Source organism: Eucyclogobius newberryi, unplaced genomic scaffold, assembly GCF_026437365.1.
Source record: "Eucyclogobius newberryi isolate DKJ021-1_F unplaced genomic scaffold, fEucNew1.0.hap1 SCAF_5, whole genome shotgun sequence".
In the NCBI taxonomy this organism is placed as follows: domain Eukaryota; kingdom Metazoa; phylum Chordata; class Actinopteri; order Gobiiformes; family Gobiidae; genus Eucyclogobius; species Eucyclogobius newberryi.
In genome coordinates, this window is record NW_027316167.1 from 44,125,315 (window position 1) to 44,146,666 (window position 21,352).

General features: G+C 42.3%; 1 pseudogene; it reads left to right on the plus strand.

Moving 5' to 3' along the window:
- Window positions 1-2,674: 2,674 nt before the first annotated feature.
- Window positions 2,675-3,552, plus strand: LOC140380762 (uncharacterized; annotated as a pseudogene).
- Window positions 3,553-21,352: the final 17,800 nt, after the last annotated feature.

The window sequence follows — 21,352 nt, forward strand, 5'->3', positions numbered from 1 at the left end:
ACACCGCTTCATCGCGCTCGTTGTCTGTCGCTTTGGTGGCTGGCACATCTTGAGAAGCTGGGGTCCGATGTGCCGTAGCCGGCTAGGATGCGGTCAGCCATCGCCCGTCAAGGGTGCGCGTTAACGAGCCGTTACAGAAAGCTTTGGTGTTGAGCCACCGGCCCGTCGCTGCCTTGCCTTTATGCCTTTACTCCTTTACTCCTTTATTGCATTGCCTCTTTTCTTTGTTGTTACTGTGTTCCTTCTGTGTGCTCCCTGCCCTGTGCCGTGGGCCGGTGTCATGTGTGGACATCGACGCTGAAAAGATTCTAACTCAAAGGACTTGTGTGTGTTACATTTACCACAAAAGTTAATATATATTTATAATAAATCAATGTAACTTAACTGAATGGCCTCCTTTTTAATCAATGGAATGAACCTGTGCGCCTTTAATGTTTTTAATATGGTCCTGGGCCCATTAATGTCCAGGTGGCGTTGTTGGTCTTTTAAAATGTGTATCAGAAAGCGTTTTCAGCGGGCGCCTCACCGCTCGTCATGCCACATCGGCCAGGAAAAACTACAAAACCTCTTGAGGAGTTCCACCTTTCTCGGACGGACAGGCGGACGTGCTTCAATTGCAGCTGGACTGGAGTTGGGACCACTCAGGAGGAAAACTAGTGCTTCGAGATGGAAAAGCAGTTCGGCTGAAGTTGAGGTATCTGGGGCCGAAAGAATTCGGGACGCGGTGGAGAGTGTGCCCAGCAAGAAGCTGACATGGGATTTAATTAGTTCAGCGGGTTATGAAATTGTGAGGCTGAAAGTATTCTGGCACGTAGGCCGGTGGGTGGAGGCAGCACTTCTGGGTTGGAGCAAGAGGGCAATCCTGTGCTTGAGGAGGCTGCAGTGGAACCTGTTAAAACTGTGCTTGGTGGACAGACCTGGAAGCCCAGGGAAGAGGAACATGGAGTGGAAGCTGGCAGCACGGTGCCCAAGGACAAGCGACTGGAAGCTGGCAACGCAGTGCCCGAGGAGGAAATGCCAGAACCTGGCCATGCAGTGCCCGAGGATGAAACGCTGGAACCTAGCAACCGGGTGCCCGAGGATAAAACGAGGTAACCGAGGATAGAACGTTGGAACCTGGCAATGCGGTCCCCGAGGATGAAATGCTGGGACCTGGCAACGCAGAGCCCGAGGATAAAACGCTGTACCCGAAGATAAAACGCTGGATTCGAAGATAAAACGCTGCAACCGAAGAAAAAACGCTAGAACCTGGACACTCTGAGCAAGAGGATAAAACGCTGGAACCTGGCAACACGGTGCCCGAGGATAAAATGCCGGAACCTGGCATCGCTGTCCCCGAGGACAAAATGCTGGAACCAAAAATAAAACGGTGGAACCTGGCAACTCTGAGCCAGAGGGTAAAACACTGGATCCACACAACCCAATTGTGTTGTGTGGACCCTCCCCAACATTCTAAATCTAATCTAAAGTGAAAAGTTGTGTACAGAGTACCCAGCTTAAGTGATCCAAAAAAAAGAGCCAAGTTAAAATCAAAAAAGAGTGGGGGACCAAGGACAGCCCTGTCTCACCCCTCCCTCAAGAGTGAGGGGGTCTGTCAGGTGACCATTGATTTTAATTTTGGATCCTGGACCATCGTAAAGAGTACTAATATTTTTTTAACTTTAGTTGTCTATTTTAAATTTCTTACAGCGCTTTACATGGATATTATGTGTGAACTCGCAATAAAGACACAGATACGATTGCAGCCAGACAGACGCGTCCATTCTACGCAGACTCCGCCCCTCTCACATTTGTGGGACTGTCCTGTTGCTTGGAAGTATTGGACTGAAATGAACATTTAACCCACTGTAGACTGTTTTTGACATAACTATCCCTCTCAATGTTAGAACTACCAGTATGTACTTGGGCCTCACATTTCCTACCACAGACCCTATTAATGGATACCTTTGGAAAGGCCATCACAAAGAAATGTATCAAGGACTCCAAAGATCAAGGACTGGACTAATAACAGATATCAGAAAAACTGAAGAAGAAGAAAACGATGTACAAACTTAATTTGCAATTAGACAAATTTGACCAACTATGGATCAAATGGGACTTTTATTCTAATTGAATAGTTTAGTTTATGTCCATTTGTATATTTTTTTTTTGAGAGAGACGGAGTGAAATAAACAATGAGGAAGCTGAGGAAGAACCGGAAGTACACTGCATTCAAAACTATTACGATGTCATCATCATTTTCAAGTCATCAACCTTCACAGTAGAATTTGAACGCCATTGAACAAACCTCCCAATGATAACAATATTTGTTTCAAAAATAAGAAACAATTTAAAAAACTTGAAACGGACTGTTCCACATTAGTATAACATTCAACCATGTTATAGTCATAGAACTGAAAATGGTAATTTGTTAAATTAGAAGCCAATGTAAATGCTGTTATATGTCCATAACAAATAAATAAATTATACAAACTATTTTCGCATCATATACACAATACTGAAAGTTTGATTGCTCCACAAACAAGCCGGAGTCTCATACTGCTCACTTTTCAGTATTTCTTGGATTAAAACCCCTCTCGCTCTCTAGCTCCAGCCTGAACTAGCCTAGCCTAGCCTAGCAGCTAGCGTCATGGCTGGATCTCCCTCTGCCTTTACCTGTTTGAGCTGTCATATGTCGAGTCAGAACCCTGGCTCCTTCCCTGACGACAGGTGTGTTAAGTGCAGTGTAGTGGTAGCTTTGGAGGCCAGGGTTACGGAGTTAGAAGCGCGGGTCCGCTCTTTAGAGGAGCTGAAGTCTAGCTATAGCCAGGTTGTAGCATCAGGTTTACCGGACCGCGCTACAGGGGTAGCATTAGCATTAGCAGTGCTAGTATGGCCAAGCTCAGTCCCTCAGCGTCTCCCGTGCAGCCGGGACTAGACCAGGAACAGAATAGGGACCATTTTGTGACTGTTCGGAGGGGACAAGGCGCTAAACGCCGAACCTTAGTGCACCGTGAGCTTCCCGTCTACAACAGGTTTGCTCCCTTCACACGCCCGCTGAACGGACTCGTGACACTCTAGTAATTGGAAGTTCTATAGTTAGAGACGTGAAGCTGCCAGCTGCTGCTAGCATAAGGTGCTACCAGCTGCTGCTAGCGTTAGGTGTTACCCAGGGGCCATAATGGGTGACATCGAAGGAAACCTTAGGTTCTTAAAGCAGAGTAGACAGAGGTCCGTCAAATCGTGATTCACACAGGCGTTAACGACGCCGGCGGAGGCAATCAGAGGTGCTCAAATTACAAATAGGTGCGGTGTGTGAATTGGATGTCAGACACTGTAATATTTTCTGGTCCCCTGCCCAATCGGATCAATGCTGAACTGTACTGCTGTCTTTCATCATTTAACAGCTGGTTATCTAGTTGGTGCCCTCAAAACAACGTAGTCTTTGTTGACAACTGGAGTGTGTTTTGGGGAAAGCTCGGGCTCATACGCAGAGATGACATCCATCCGACTTCGGAGGGTACATCCCTATTAGTTCAGAGTTTGACCGATAGTCTTAGTCGCCTAAAGTGACCACCGAGGGATGAGCCGCAGTGTAAGACGCTCCTCTGTCGCTGAGCTCCTGCCCACTCTGTCACATGTGAAGTGTTCAGATAGAGACTGTGTGTGTCCCTCGTGTCCCTTGTGTCCCTCGTGTGAATAATGACAAAAAGTCAAACCTCAGAAAAACTATTTCAGGTTCAGATCAAATAACAGGAAAAAGGAAAATAACACTCACAAATGACACAAATAAATAAATAAATAAGCACATAAAATGTGGACTGCTAAACATTAGATCAACTTCCTCCAAATCGCTTTTAGTTAATTAATTAATTAGTGATTATGACATAGATCTTCAGCTCCAACTGAAACGTGGCTTCCAAAAAGACGATTATGTCAGACTAAATGAGTCCACCCCACCCACCCATGTTAACCCCACCCACCCATGTTAACCACACCCACCCATGTTAGCCCCACCCACCCATGTTAGCCATACCCACCCATGTTAACCCCACCCACTCATGTTAACCCCACCCATCCATGTTAACCCCACCTCCAGGAGCACAGAGGTGGGTGTGGCAGTGATCTCACACTCAAGCGACTCACAAGTCCTAAAACTAACAATACATTTCACTCATTTAAAGCCTCATGCGTCAAGCACATGTCCAAAACCAAAAAGGAGTTTTATTCATAGTTTTCTACCAACCTCCTGGTCCCTGTTTGTAGCATATGTGAGAATATGCCACTGGGCTAGATCAGAAGGTTCGACTCAGGGAGGTGCATGTAAGCAATAATACCAAAAACTAGTGAATCAAAGTGCGGCTGTGCCTTATATATTTACAGTGACCAACATACCAATATTTACAATATGTACAATCTGCAGATTTCCAAAGGTATACTGAAATACTGAAGCGTATTACAATTTCTGGTGGTATAAAGCACACACACATAGTAACACTTGCATATCTCAATGAAAATAGTAGAAAATGTACATAAAAGAAGCAACCGAGTTCTTGTATTGTCCACAAATATAGCGCTGTGACTGAGGGGAGAGTTCACAAGGTGTGTGGTGTCTCTCGGGTGGCAGTGGATGGCTGAATCAGCCCCTACCATACCGCAGGTGGCTCATGTTGGAAAGTTTGTAGTTTTGTAATGTTCAGTGTTCAGTTCGAGTTCTGGGTCCAGGTTGGTCTCAGCTCGCCATCAAGTTAATCCTTTGTTCTGGTACCCCACTGGGCACACCTGGCCTGCAGTCAATAAACAGGTCCATCTGTGTAATACCCAACATTTAGCTAGTTTCTAGGTTCTACGGACCGACCCCAGTTTGTGAGAGCCCGGGACTGTGTGTCTGACACTCGGACCTGCAGTGTGGGGGCGCCCCAGGGCACTGTCCTCGCGCCCTTTCTCTTCACCCTTTACACTGCAGACTTCAGACAGGACACGGACAGCTGTGTCCTGCAGAAGTTCTCTGATGACTCTGTCATCATCGGACTCATCTCGGACGACGATGATGCGGAGTACAGGGGACTGGCGCAGGACTTTGTGGACTGGTGTCAGCGGAACCACCTCCTCATCAACGCGGGGAAGACCAAGGAGATGGTGGTGGATTTCCGCAGACGCCACCCCACTGCCCCCTCACCAGTGAACATCCAGGGACGGGACATTGAGAGAGTGGACTCATACAAGTACCTGGGTGTTCATCTGAACCACAAACTGGACTGGACTCAGACGCACTGTACAGGAAGAGCCAGAGTCGGCTCTACCTCCTGAGGAGACTCAGGTCTTTTGGAGTGACAGGGCCGCTCCTGAAGACCTTCTATGACTCTGTGGTGGCATCAGCTCCTGTAGGTGTGGCCTGCTGGAGCAGCAGCATCACAGAGAGGGAGAGGAAGAGACTGGACAAAGTCATCAAGAAGTCCAGCTCTGTCCTGGGCTGCGCTCTGGACTCGGTGCAGGAGGTGGGGGACAGAAGGGTCCTGGTTAGATCACCATTAAAATATGCTATTTTTATGGTGATTCTCTGTTTAATGCAACTTTCCCGTCCCACTCCTCTTTGTCTGTTGGAGGAACAAAGCAGAGGTTCAATGTGAATGACAAGAGGATTTAAGCAATCACAGCAACATTTGACATCAGAAGCAGCAGTTGAACAAGGATCAAGTTGAAATCATAGTTGACTCTTGAATCATTTTTTGGCACATTGTTTACTTGGACAATGAAAAATAAAAATAAAAACATGTTTTCCAACTTTTTCCCACAGACTCCTTGCTCCTGGCTCCGCTCTAGACCTCCTCCTCCTCCTTGTCCCCTCTTTTCTTTCCCAACCTGCTGAGGGATTGCATTGGGTTTGTATGCGGGACAGTGTTGCAACTACAAACTTGTTTCAGACAGCCAAGAGATTAGGGCAGAATGGCACATACGCAATGTTGTCTCCTACCATCGCCTTGGCTTCTGCATGTGAGTCACACTCCGGCTCACCTTGGGCGCGCCTGCACGTCACGGCCCACTCAAGCAAGCATAAAACATCCCTGTCAGTCTAACCCCTACCAGGCATTTAACTGCAAACATGAAGTTGAAAAAGGCAGACGGGGTAAAAAAAAAGTTTAGAGTATTGAAAGGCAGCAAGTCCTTTGGGAGTGAAGGAATATAATTTCTATAAAATGAAAGAACATTCTAGAAGAAAAGGAAAATATATTTGAAGATGGGGGATCGAGGTGTTGGTGTAGAGACATGTCCTTCCTCCGGGCCTCTTCCCAGTGGGACATGCCTGGAACAGATGTCTGAGCCACCTCAGCTGGCTCCACTCGATGAGGAGGAGCAGCGGCTCTAATCCAAGCTCTTCCCATGTGAATGAGCACTTCACCCTATCTCTAAGGGATCGCCAGCCACTGTGCGAAGGAAACTCATTTCGACAGCTTGTATCTGCGATCTTGTCCTTTCGGTCATTACCCATAGCTCATGACCATAGGTGAGGGTAGGAACGTGGCTTGACCGGTAAATATAGAGCTTTGTTTTGTGACTCAGCTCCTTCTTCACCAAAACAGTTTGATACAGCGACCGCATCACTGCAAACGTTGCATCGATCCACACCACATCATCAGAATCAGTTTTATTTTCATTGTCAGTGAACAATTCACAAACTAGGAACTTCAGCTACAGCATCATCTCTACTACCTGTATAAATAACCCACCACACCTCTCATAGATGTTGCTACAAATGTATTTGTAGGGGTGTTCTACAGTCACATTTAGTTGACATTTTTCAATCAAATTTATTTTTGAGACGCCCAAAATCACAACAGCAGTTTCCCCGAGGGGAAAAACAGATTAAACAATGTTCTTAGGCACTTGGCAATGTCCCAGCATCCCGTGTCCTTCGACAAATGTCGAAACCTGTAGGAGTTCCACAGTGAAGGAGAGATCCAACTCCTCGCTCTAGTGGCACGTCCAAAGCGCCCGACGCTCAAACGCTCCCGACGCGTTGTGTCCGACGCTCAAAACGCGAAGCAAAAACACACGTCCACTTAGACTTTGAATGTAAACTGGATGCTTTGACGCTGCGGAGTGAATGGGCCATTAGAAAATTCGAAATGGGGTCACACGCGCCCTCCTAGGCATCGCACTGCCCCCCACTATTTGAGAAAGACTGCTTTAGCTGAACATGTATAAGTAATAGTTCTCTATACTAATTTATCTTTTACTGCTCCCGACTGTTTCTTCTTTCCAAAGAGCCAAAACAAATTAAATTAAAGCCGCGCTACTGGCGATGATGGCTCTCGCCTTCCCGCGCGACCCCCTTCCCGCCCGTCCATGTTTCCTGCTGCGTTTTGCGGCATACCAAACAACGCTCAGTAATTCACCGTTGGTGATTGCGTAGTTTGCAAATCAAATAGTTGTTTGTCCTGACAAATTACAAGATCGTGCTTGACACAGACCTGAGCAGGGAGAAAGAGAGAGAGAGAGCCTCGGTGACCCTGCTGCACCCCCTCCTCCCTGTTCCTCAGTACCCTAACCCTAGCCCTAGCAACAGAGACGCTAATTCTAACGCTAATTAGCATTAGTGTTAGCATTAGCAGGATATTAAGCCTTTTTTGAGGGCGTGTTACGCGGAGACCGTAAGGAATAATGAACAATGTCTCTAGATCCAAAAAGTGTTGTTTTGAGCTCGATCGGACAAAAATCCAAGGACAAGTACGATTTTGAAAAAGAAAGTCAAACGTGGCGGCGTTTGTTTTACTCGTCAAAGGTCAGAGATCAAAGGTCGCTCTATCACTGTCCCAAGTTTCATTTTGCCACTTTTTGTAGTATAATATATATTATTGTATCATTACATATATGCTTATAATAGGCCAGAATTTTTGTTTTGTTCTGATCAGAACATCACACACTGTACTCCGACTTTCCTCTGCACAAAACAACGCAGCGATGTGATGCTAAAACCTTTACGTTCCTCTCATCAGTCAGTCAAGAGTAAAACAGATATCTCGAGTCACGAGTGATTTGCTGTTAAGGCTTTCTCCTCTCACAGCTAGTCTCAGGGCGCTCTCGGAACGCTAACATGACAGACTCAATGTACTTTCAAACAGCAGCACTAACAGTTTCTTTGTAAGATGAGTTTAATATCTGGAGGGTGTTGTTGCGATTGCAGTTTCTTTTCGTCGGAAAGTCTATTCTTTTTTCATTTTTCAGCACCGGCGGGATTATTCTTTTGGATATGATGTCCACATACTGTTGTGTTTGTGTCTTGCTTTCACTCTGCTCGCGCACAATGAAGTTGACCAATTATCGCAAGGTCAGGTGCCTTGGTTGGCCTGAGCAAAGGGCCCCGGACTCCATACTCCCGGAGCACCCGCCGAAAGGAACCACAAGGGACACAGTAGAATGCCTTTTCTGTGCAAAGCACATGTGGACTAGTTGGGTGAACTCCCATGAGCCCTCAAACACCCAATAGATAGTATAGATTTGGTCAAGTGTTCTATGACCCGGAAAACCACACTACTCCTTCTGAATCCGGGGTTTGACAATCCGTTGGACTCTCCTCTCCAGTACCCTGGAATAGACCTTACATGCATAAACATCCTTTCTGTAGTCAGAGCACACCCCCTGGTCCCCCTTCTTGAACAGAGGGACCAACACCCCTGTCTGTGAATTCAGAATAGCATTGTCCCCGACCGGCGACCGCCATGTGATGTTGCAGGGACTTGTCAGCCAAGACAGTCCTACACTTAAGGTCCTCAGTATGGCTCTCATCCACCTCCGGAGCCCTGCCACTGCGGAGTTTGCCAACAACTTCAGTGACTTCAGCTTGGGTGATGGACGAGGGAGGCTCCATGTCCTCAGTCTCTGCTTCCTCTTCAGATTACATGACAGCGGCGTTGAGGTGGTCCTCAAAGTATTCCTTCCACTGCTCAACAACATCCCCAGTTGAGGTCAACAAGTCTCCACCCATACCATAAACGGCGTTGGTGAAGCACTGCTTCCCCCTCCTGAGCCGCCAGAATTTACCAGAATATCTTTGAGGCTGGCGATGCGATTCGCTAAACACCGATCTGTAGAGCACCGTGAGCTTCCTCAATAGGTTTTCTCCCCTCAGCGATCACACGCCTGCTGAATGGAGGACCTGTGACACTCTGGAAATTGGAAGTTCTATAGTTAGAGACGTAGAGGTGTTACCCAGGGGCCATAATTGGTGACATCGAAGGAAACCTTAGGCTTTTAAAGCAGAGTAGACAGAGCTTCCGCCGAATCGTGATTCACGCAGGCGGTAATGACGCCCGGCGGAGACAATCAGAGGTGCTCAAATTACAGTAGGTGCAGTGTGTGAATTGGCAAAGTCAATGTCAGATACATCCCACTTCGGAGGGTACATCCCTATTAGTTCGGAATCTGACCGATAGCCATAGTGGTCTAATGTGACCACCAAGGGATGAGCCCCGGGCGCAGAGCAGCAGTGTGAGACGCTCCTCTGTCGTTGAGCTCCTGCACGCTCTGTCACATATGAAGTGTTCAGATTCAAGGCAGATAGAGACTGTGTGTGTCCCTCGTGTGAATAATGCCAAAAAGTCACATCTCAGAAAAACTATTTCAGGCGTCAGACCAAATAACTTAATACAAACACCCTTCCTTCTCTGTTCAGTTTCCCTTTTGTCCTGCTTCTTGGTTCTCTTCACTCTGTTGAATAGGCTAGCTCGGTAGATACAAGGGGGAAGTTTCTGTTGAAACAAACAACTCCTTCTACTTCAGGAAGGCTCCTCCCAATGGGTGGGTCTTACCACAGAACAGTATTAATATCGGAGTTCTCGATCTAAATTCTTTTATTGACAATGACTCTTGGATGAGAGTCGAAACGTCTATTTTTTCAAACTGAGTCCAGATGACTACAACTGAAGCTTTTTCTACTATGGAACACGCCTGGACGAATGAGGGATTACACCGACATAAATGAGTCCACCCCACCCACCCATGTTAACTCCACCCACCCATGTTAACTCCACCCACCCACCACCCATGTTAACCCCACCCACCCATATTGACTTTCAGACCTCCAGGAGCACAAGAGGTGGTGGTGTGGCAGTGATCTCACACTCAAGCCGACTCACAAGTTCTAAAATTAACAATGCATTTCACTCATTTAAAGCCTCATGTGTCAATCACATGTCCAAATATGAAAACCCAAAAAGGAGTTTTGTTCATAGTTTTCTATCGACCTCCTGGTCCCTATTCAGAAATGTAAACAGTTTTCTGACTTTATATCAAACTTAGTGCTAGCCTGGGATAAAGTAGTTATAGCTGGAGACTTTAATATCCACGTGAACGTGAGTGATGAGTCTCTCAGTAATGCCTTCAGCGCCTTGTTAGACAGCATTGGTTTCACTCAGAATGTAAATAAAGCGACTCACAGTCATAAGAACACTCTGGATCTTGTCCTAACGTATGGAATAGAGATTAATGACCTCATTGTCTTCCCTCAAAACCCTATATTGTCAGATCATTTCCTAATTACCTTTCAGTTTATTTTAAAGATTATCCAGCCCAGAATAAAGTTATAATGAAAAGGACAATATCTGAAAAATCTATCTCAAAATTAAAATAAATAATAGAGCCAATATTCAGTGACATGTCATGTGATCATGTCATGTGATCATGTCATGTGATCATGTCATGTGATCATGCTGAGAACAGCTCTGGTCCCAGTATAAGTGATCAATCTGTCCACTTGACCAGGAATTCCCTGAAATCTGCTCTTGATGTTGCAGCTCCCTTAAAACAGAAGGTCATTAGGACAAAACGCGCCTCCCCCTGGTACAACCAAGAACTGTGTTCACATAAACAAAGTTAGAAAGCTAGGGTTATAATAAATTAGATTAAATGACTCCCGCTATTCGCCCTGAACAAGCCCAAACTGTAAAACTAGTGTCCCATATAAATCCATCAGTAAATTTAGAAAGGTTCACAGCTGTTGATCAAGCAGAGATAACTTCATCCATTATGTCCTCTAAAACCTGAACTTGTATCCTTGACAAGTTCAGGTTTTTAAAAGTGTAAAGTAAAGACTGTGTCCCTCTGACCTGAGGGACACAGTCTCTACTTTACAAACCAAAGTGGAAGAATTGAAAAACTAGGTGCGTGCTTTGACAGACACTAGACGACCTGAAGAACCGAGAACGTTGATGTAATATGCGGATTGTTGGCATTAAAGAGGACATTGAGAGCAAAGATATGGTCAAGTAAATGGAGACCTGGATCCCAGAGTATCGCAAGTTTCCAAAAAAAGCTGGGAAAATAAAGATAGACCATGCACATCACTCTCTGGCTCTGGAAACTGGCTCTGAAACCAGCTTCGAACCAGCGTCCAAGACCTATTATACTTAAATTCCACAACTTAAGTGATAAACAGCGTATCATGGCTGCTTTTGATCCGGTTAAATCCAGCCTGAGAGAGAAGAATGTGGAATAATCTCTACTTTATCCTGCAACGATGAGGATCAATGTGAATGGGAAGATGTTCACTTCAGTGGATGAGGCTTTAGCATTTGCCAACATTTTCTCCCTCTATTTTCTTTATTTCAATGAAAGGGCCCAAGACTGTACTGAGACAAGTTAGTACCTGCCCAATGTGTGTGAGTATGTTCCGCTTTCGTCTGTGAATGCCCAGGTGAAAGAGCTATAATTACTGTATTGGAGGGCCTTTTTTGCCTTGAGAAATGTTTTTCCCTCCACCTTCTGATCTCTTTTTGGATCAGCCTGTGAACTTTTAGCACTTTTTTTGGCATGAGCTCCAATTTTTTATTTGTTATTGTGGTTCCTGTGTTTGTGTGTTATGTACAATCCAGTTTTGAATGCAAATATTAATTCATTGTATTAATTTATACAAGGAAAACCCAACAAGAAAAGTTCTCTTTTTCATGGGTACCCTTTTAAAACACTGCCCACAATAAACAGCAAACAAACACAGGCTACCGAAACACAAACAAACATCCAATAAAATGAACCAATACATAAAGACACATTTATACATACAATATGAAATACAATTATATAAAACAAGTGCATCAGCACTCTGGGTAGTCCTTGACCTGTTATCCAAAACCTCCAAAAGGCATAGAATGATTTAAATATAAAAGTCTTGTTACGATGGAATTGTAAGATAAAAATGTCCTGACATTTCAAATGGTGAATACATAAAATGATGTTCAATAAACGTGACAAATAATCCTTAGCCTTTTACACAAACAAAGGGTCGGTGCTTTTCTCTTCTTGCATCCAATGATCAACATTCTATTTTAGAATATAATTCACTGTGGTGAGTTGCCAGCGGAGATGATGGTGCAGTTCTACAAGGCCATCATTGAGTCCATCCTCACCTCCTTCATCACCTCCTCCATCACCGAGTGCTACACTGGAGCCACAGCCAGGGACAAACAGAGACTGCAGCACCCTCTGTTGAGAAGGTGATCGGCTGCAGACTTCCATCTCTGCAGGACCTGTACGTCTCCAGGACTCTGGGACGAGCAGACCCTGGACATTTGAGCCACTCCCCTCAGGCAGGAGGCTACGGTTCATCCGGACCAGAACCTCCCGCCACAAGAACTTTCCCTCTGTCATTGGACTCATGAACACTTCCTGAACACAGTCACTTTAACCATAATGTAATCACTCACTGTTCACTTTCTGCATTACATATGTAATCTCAACTGTAAATCTGTGTACATATTGAGCCTATTCTTATTTTTATTATAGCTTATAGCTTATTGTTATTTTTTAACCCATAGCAGATTTAAATTGTTTCTTTTTTGACTTGTTCATGTTTTATGCTGCACCGAATCACCAAGACAAGTTCCTATGTTTGTGAATTATTTTCTTATAAAATGGCAATAAACCCTTTCTGATTCTGATAATCATGTGCAATACTGTGACATAATGTCAATCACCCTGGTGCAATATTCTCTGTCCATATAACATGTGTAAATGCTGTAAACAAGGATGTTATTTCTATTAGAGTTTTTTATAGTTATAGTTTTAGGGTTAGTCTTTTTAATTATTATACTTCTGTGCCTAATCTGTTTCTGTACCTAATCTGTGTTGCAACAATGGAATTTCCACATTGTGGGACAAATAAAGGTTATCTTATCTTATCGTATATAGACAACTCTCAATCGTTTATATACCTCAGATATGTCCAAAATAATGGAACAAATACTCCCAAATGTATTAAAGATTATCAGATAGGATTGAATGAAAACACAAGATAACATAAGAGGATTTTTACATATAATTAAATATATACAAAGATGACAAAAAAAGCTGTAATAAAAAGTCTGGACACAGAGCAAGCTTTTGATTCCATGAGCTGGCCTTATTATTTAAAGTGCTAAACAAATTTAAAATAGATGATTTAATAGTTAAAAAATAATAATATTGAAAAAAAGGTGTTGTACTCTGTGCAGAACTTTGGAGACTTTGTGTTGGTAAAATTTGCTATAGTAATAAAGTTGGATTGGAAAATTAATGGTCACTTGAAGGACTCACTGACTTTGGAAAGAGTGGTGAGACAAGGCTGTGCTTGGTCTCCCTTGTTGTTTGCGTTGTACTTGCAACCATTTCCATCCCCAACCGGCTGTTTGATGAGTGGAATAAAACAATCTCAAGATTTGTATGGCAAGGCAAGAAACCTCAAATCAGATTTAAAACTATCAGAAGAAAAAGGAGGTTAGTGTTTTCCTTGTCTGAAGAATTACTTTGTTTCAGCTCAACTCAAAGCATTGCTGTACTGGTAGATCCAGAATATGAAGCTTAAAGGACAAATATTGCGATTAATGTTGTGCCGGGGGTTCCTGTACAGGCCTTACTGGCAAATGACAAGCGGTTGAGCCATTTGGAGGAAGTTAAGAATCACTGGGTAAAATCTGTGCTTACAACATGGAAGGAGCTGATCAAAACATACAAACTGAAAAAAAATGTTAAAATATTAAAATTATTGGCTTATGACCAAGGTTTTATTCCACATATACCTGAGATTCAAGGTCAGGATTACAAAAAGTGTTTTCACCAGACTGTAAAAGATAATCACATGAAAAGCTTTAATATATTGAAAGAATCCTTTGACTTGGAAAAACAGGACTTTTATAGGTATTTACAAATAAGCCCCACCATAATCTTCTGATTTATTATTAGTTAAAGTTTATAAATTGGAGCTTTCAAGGGGAATACAATCTAAATTATATTATGGTATTCATTCAGGCAGCCACTCTACTAATTACATAAAAAATAAATGGGAAAGAGGGTTTCAATTTAATTTGACTGACGAAAAATGCGAAAAAATAATTGCATTCCTGTGCAGGACCACAAAATCACATCTCTGGAGGGATTTCTGTAGGAATTTTTCCATAACACCACTTCAAACTGCCCATTATTCACAGGAAATGGGGGGGAAAATGACATTTTGATTTGATTAGGAAATAAGATAAGATATTCCTTTATTGTCCCACATGGGGAAATTTCATTGGTGCACATGAAATGGACACATTTCACAGACTTTGGACTAATTGAGACTTTTATTTTAATTTAAAAGTTTTTCTTTGTATTTATGTTTAGTTGATGTGTACTTGTGTTATTATTGTGATTTTCACTCTCTGGTCATACTCTGTTTTGTGTTTATTTGTCAATAATTGATACACATTTAAATCAATAAAAAATGAAACAAGTACAAATAAATATTCTGTCAAAATTAGGTTATTTTTTAATGTATTAAGTAGAATGTCTTTCAAGATTATTAATGCAGTTGTATAATGAAGATATTATTTCCCCTGAAAGGAGGTGAAAATAAATGATGGATTGCTTCACTGTACAATACAATAATCAAGAAAGAGCTAAGGTTTTGACTTTGAAAATTACAACGAGAAGCTACTCAAGTAAATGTTCTTGAATAAATGTACCCACTTAGAGAGGGTTAGGGTTAGTAATGGAGATAACTCTTAAATTATTCGTTTGACATACAATTATTTTCTGTGTTGTTGTGTCAGTACTACACTAGTGAGACAGGGTGTGTCCAGTAAAACAACACCAGGCTGAAAGTTCTCCTTTCACAGGCTGCAACACAAAGGCCAAAATAAAGAGTGGGTGATGCAAATGATCTCATGTTTCACTCATGTTTCAGCACTCCCATTCAAATGCATGCGTTAAGGAAGCCCTCAACAAATATGTTGCCGACCATTGCACACCTTTAAACATGTGATTGATTTAGTTCTTAAGACATTTGTGGAGGGGGAGTAAAAATAAAAAAATAAAATAATGTGATTGCGCAAGTGTGCACACCCTTAAACTAATGCTTTGTTTGAGCTGTTTTTTTTCATATTTTATTACAGAACTCAGTATTTTTTTATTGGAGTCTATAAGTATGGCAGATCTTGACTTCTCTTCTTTGCAGAAATGCTCCAAATCGGTCAGATTGCAAGTGCATCTCCGTCAGATCAGCCCCCAGATTTCAGGTCCGGGCTCTGGCTGGGCTATTCCAAAACTTGAATCTTCTTCTGGTGATACCAGTCTTTTGTTGATTTGAATGTATGCTTTGGGTTATTACCGTGCTGAAAAATTAATCTTTAGTTTTCTAGCTGAAGCCTGAAGGTTTTGTACCAACATTGACTGATATTTGGAACTGTTCACAATTCCCACCACTTTCATTCAGTCCCCATTTTCAACTAAAGTAAAACAGCCCCAAAGCATCTTGCTGCCACCACCCTGCTTCATTGTGGGTATGGTGTTCTTTTGGTGACGTGCAGTACTGTTTTTGCGCCAAACATTCCTTTTGGATTTATGGCCAAAAAGTTCAACTTTGGTTTCATCAGACCTCAACACATTTTCCCACATGCTTTTGGGACACTTCAAATGCGTTTGTGCAAAATGTCTCTTTAAAAAAAGGCTTTCATCTTGCCACCCTACCCCATAGCCTATAAAGAATACGGGAGATTGTTGTCACATGTACTTCTTAACCAGAAACTCCTGCTGTCACGGATGAGGACCCAAAAGCAGCACAGGTAGACGGAATATCAGATGGTAATGACCTTTATTTATCACAGCAGTCTTTAACATTTTTTACAGAAACAGGGTGAAAGGTTTTGGCTCACAGTGATCTTCTGTGAGATCCAAGCAGGAGTGAGTCTGGAGTTGCTGACTGACAACAAAGCCAGCCACGGTTGGATTACCCAGCAGGCTGTCAGGTCCAGTGGTGAACGGATTAGCCACAGAGCTGAGCAGGTGTCTAACCAAGAGGGAACAGGCCAAACTCATGGTCGAAGACAGAAGGCTAAGGTAATTTCCAAGGCAGAGGCGAGGCAGGCAGGTCGGGGACAGACAAGGTCGGCAACAGGTAATCCGTCCGGGGAAAAATGCTGGAAAGTCAGGCATAACACAAGAACAATCTGGCACTGAAGTGGAGACAGGAGCAGGTTTGAATGCAGCCGGAGCTGTGTGTGGAGCAGAGACAGGTGTAGGAAATTGGTTTGATGAGGAGGTGTGGCTGACTATTTGTTTTTATTGTGGTTAGGTCAAATACAAAAGGCGCTCAACATTCAAGCGCAAAACAAAATTAAAGCCGCAGAGCGGCGATGAGGGCTTAAAAATGACACTACAACTACATACCATAAGAATCACGACACGGACCATTATTGAAAAGACAATTGTAAATGTGAAAAAGTGACATAAAAACAAAACCAAGCATTGCGTAGCCAAATAACCACACAATTGTCACAGGATGGAAACATTAGCTTTGGTTATTTGATTTCGGATTAGAAAACAAAAATCATATTCATGTACGAGAAAAAAAGAATGTCTCACCTTTCTGTCTCCCAAATTATGTCCAGATCTCAGTTGCAACTGGTTTACTCCAGGAAATGAAGCCTTTTTTGAGGGCGTTACGCAGAGACCGTAAAGAATATAGACCGTAAAGAATATCAACATTCTTTTGAATATTTATTACATTTCAATGTCTTTAGATGCAAAAGGTGTTGTTTTGAGCTCTATCGGACAAAAAACCTGGGACAAGTACGATTTTGAAAAAAAAAAGTCAAACGTGGCGGTGCCACTTTGATTCGACATGGCTGACTTCCTGTTTATCATAGAGCGATCCTGCCAGGTGCGTTTTACTCGTCAAAGGTCAGAGGTCAAAGGTCGCTCTATCACTGTCCCAAGTTTCATCTGCCTAGGCCAAAGATTAAGCGTTTCATGTTTTTTTCTTTTTTGAACTAGTCGGCGCTGTTGCAACAGGCGTTCTACAAGCTCCATTTTATTGGAGTTTGGGCCGAGCCGATCGCGTCTATGTCCCATGTGAGACCTATGACCCCATGTGTGACTTTCATCAATGTTCAGGGTTGAGTTGTGGCAATATGACCATGCAAGAAGAATAATAAGAATAAGAAACATGGCAAGACTTGTTCCATTCCATGGAATGGCTCGAGCCAATAATAACTAGATAATATGCAATGGCTGAAGCCATTGCGAGTGTCTGCGTTCTTGCATAAAAGTACAACATGTGTGTAAGAGTACTACAGGTGTGTAAGTAGTACTGGTGGTACTAAAAAGTCAGATTTAATTGACAAAAAATTACATTAAAGCTGCGCTAGCGGCGATGATGGCTCTCGCCTTCCCGCACGACCTTGAAACTGGCTAAATGGAAAATCATGGAAAATATAATAGTAAAAAATACGTGAAATACAAGAACATATAGTGCCTGCGTGACATCACGCAGACACTCAATAATTCTAATGCCCCATTCATAATAAGATAAGATATTCCTTTATTGTCCCACATGGGGAAATTTCATTGATGCAACGCATCAATACTAATACTAATACTTTTGAAAATACTGCAAAAAGTACAAGTTGTTCAAATGTCAAAAGTAATAGCACATGTATTACTGTGAAAGTGATCGTAATGAGGTATAACTTGTTGAAATCAGTTAAAGCGTCAAGGAGTTGAAACGCGCCGAATGGAGTACTAATACTTTTGAAAATACTGCATTCCATGGAATGGCTCGAGCCAATTAGAGATATATTTATGTTATTTGACCAGGTGTATCAGAAGCCAAGGCTTATTGTGCCCTCTTCTCTCAAACTCTCAACATTGGTGGACATTTTATAGTTCACAAGCGACAGTTCATCAACAAAAACAACACTACATAGCACTGGACAGTCTGCTCACAAGTATCCTCCACAAGCATTCCAAGTTTTATAACAACAAAACTGCATTTTATTCTGCTGAATATTTTTCTATGATTGTTTTCTTAAAGGATATTTTAAACTGAAATAAAGAAGTGGAATTTTTAAATTCATCGCAACAATTGTCCCATAATTTAACTCCTTAAACAAACAATGACCCTCAGTGTGGTTCTCACATAAGCTCTGTCAAACACACACGCTCCCCTTAAATTATATTTACTTTCCGTCTGTTTAAACTTTATCTTCAAGGATTTAGGGATTTGATTACATTTAACTAAATACATAAATTCAGCAGTATACAGGTCTACCAAATCATAAAACTTTAAAAACTTAGATTGAATGAACAAAGGGTTACTCTGTGAATTATAAGTAAATATAAAGCATTTTTGTTCAAAATATACTGCAATTTGTATAAGATTACAGTAGTTTTTGACACTTTTTTCAGTACAAATTGTATATGCGTTTTCCATGTAATTTTGCAATCTATGATCACTCCAAGAAACTTAATATAATTGACTCTTTCAATTTCATAACTATTTATTTTAATTTGTATATAATTATCTACATGTTTGTTACTGAAACCATAAATTCAGTTTTATTAGAGTTCAATGATAATTTATTTAATGCAAACCAGTTCTTTAGTTTATGCACTTCTCTCTCATCACTAAGATTTTGACCCAAGCAGTAAACTGTGGTATCGTCTGTAGTAAACTGTGGTATCGTCTGTAGTAAACTGTGGTATCGTCTGTAGTAAACTGTGGTATCGTCTGCAGTAAACTGTGGTATCGTCTGTAGTAAACTGTGGTATCGTCTGCAGTAAACTGTGGTATTGTCTGTAGTAAACTGTGGTATCGTCTGTAGTAAACTGTGGTATCGTCTGTAGTAAACTGTGGTATCGTCTGTAGTAAACTGTGGTATCGTCTGTAGTAAACTGTGGTATCGTCTGTAGTAAACTGTGGTATCGTCTGTAGTAAACTGTGGTATCGTCTGCAGTAAACTGTGGTATTGTCTGTACTAAACTGTGGTATCGTCTGTAGTAAACTGTGGTATCGTCTGTAGTAAACTGTGGTATCGTCTGTAGTAAACAGTGGTATCGTCTGCAGTAAACTGTGGTATTGTCTGTAGTAAACTGTGGTATCGTCTGTAGTAAACTGTGGTATCGTCTGTAGTAAACTGTGGTATCGTCTGTAGTAAACTGTGGTATCGTCTGTAGTAAACTGTGGTATCGTCTGCAGTAAACTGTGGTATCGTCTGTAGTAAACTGTGGTATCGTCTGCAGTAAACTGTGGTATCGTCTGTAGTAAACTGTGGTATCGTCTGTAGTAAACTGTGGTATCGTCTGTAGTAAACTGTGGTATCGTCTGTAGTAAACTGTGGTATCGTCTGTAGTAAACTGTGGTATCGTCTGTAGTAAACTGTGGTATCGTCTGCAGTAAACTGTGGTATTGTCTGTACTAAACTGTGGTATCGTCTGCAGTAAACTGTGGTATTTTCTGTAGTAAACTGGGGTATCGTCTGCAGTAACTGTGGTATCGTCTGTAGTAAACTGTGGTATCGTCTGTAGTAAACTGTGGTATCGTCTGTAGTAAACTGTGGTATCGTCTGTAGTAAACTGTGGTATCGTCTGTAGTAAACTGTGGTATCGTCTGCAGTAAACTGTGGTATCGTCTGCAGTAAACTGTGGTATTGTTCTGTAGTAAACTGGGGTATCGTATGCAGTAACTGTGGTATCGTCTGTAGTAAACTGTGGTAGTAAACTGTGGTATCGTCTGTAGTAAACTGTGGTATCGTCTGTAGTAAACTGTGGTATCGTCTGCAGTAAACTGTGGTATCGTCTGTAGTAAACTGTGGTATCGTCTGTAGTAAACTGTGGTATCGTCTGTAGTAAACTGTGGTATCGTCTGCAGTAAACTGTGGTATTGTCTGTAGTAAACAGTGGTATCGTCTGCAGTAACTGTGGTATCGTCTGTAGTAAACTGTGGTATCGTCTGTAGTATACTGTGGTATCGTCTGTAGTAAACTGTGGTATCGTCTGTAGTAAAATGTGGTATCGTCTGTAGTAAACTGTGGTATTGTCTGTAGTAAACTGGGGTATCGTCTGCAGTAACTGTGGTATCGTCTGTAGTAAACTGTGGTATCGTCTGTAGTAAACTGTGGTATCGTCTGTAGTAAACTGTGGTATCGTCTGTAGTAAACTGTGGTATCGTCTGCAGTAAACTGTGGTATCGTCTGTAGTAAACTGTGGTATCGTCTGTAGTAAACTGTGGTATCGTCTGTAGTAAACTGTGGTATCGTCTGTAGTAAACTGTGGTATCGTCTGCAGTAAACTGTGGTATCGTCTGTAGTAAACTGTGGTATCGTCTGCAGTAAACTGTGGTATTGTCTGTAGTAAACAGTGGTATCGTCTGCAGTAACTGTGGTATCGTCTGTAGTAAACTGTGGTATCGTCTGTAGTATACTGTGGTATCGTCTGTAGTATACTGTGGTATCGTCTGTAGTAAACTGTGGTATCGTCTGTAGTAAAATGTGGTATCGTCTGTAGTAAACTGTGGTATCGTCTGTAGTAAACTGTGGTATCGTCTGCAGTAAACTGTGGTATCGTCTGTAGTAAACTGTGGTATCGTCTGCAGTAAACTGTGGTATTGTCTGTAGTAAACAGTGGTATCGTCTGCAGTAACTGTGGTATCGTCTGTAGTAAACTGTGGTATCGTCTGTAGTATACTGTGGTATCGTCTGTAGTAAACTGTGGTATCGTCTGTAGTAAACTGTGGTATCGTCTGTAGTAAACTGTGGTATCGTCTGCAGTAAACTGTGGTATCGTCTGTAGTAAACTGTGGTATCGTCTGCAGTAAACTGTGGTATTGTCTGTAGTAAACAGTGGTATCGTCTGCAGTAACTGTGGTATCGTCTGTAGTAAACTGTGGTATCGTCTGTAGTATACTGTGGTATCGTCTGTAGTATACTGTGGTATCGTCTGTAGTAAACTGTGGTATCGTCTGTAGTAAAATGTGGTATCGTCTGTAGTAAACTGTGGTATCGTCTGTAGTAAACTGTGGTATCGTCTGCAGTAAACTGTGGTATCGTCTGTAGTAAACTGTGGTATCGTCTGCAGTAAACTGTGGTAT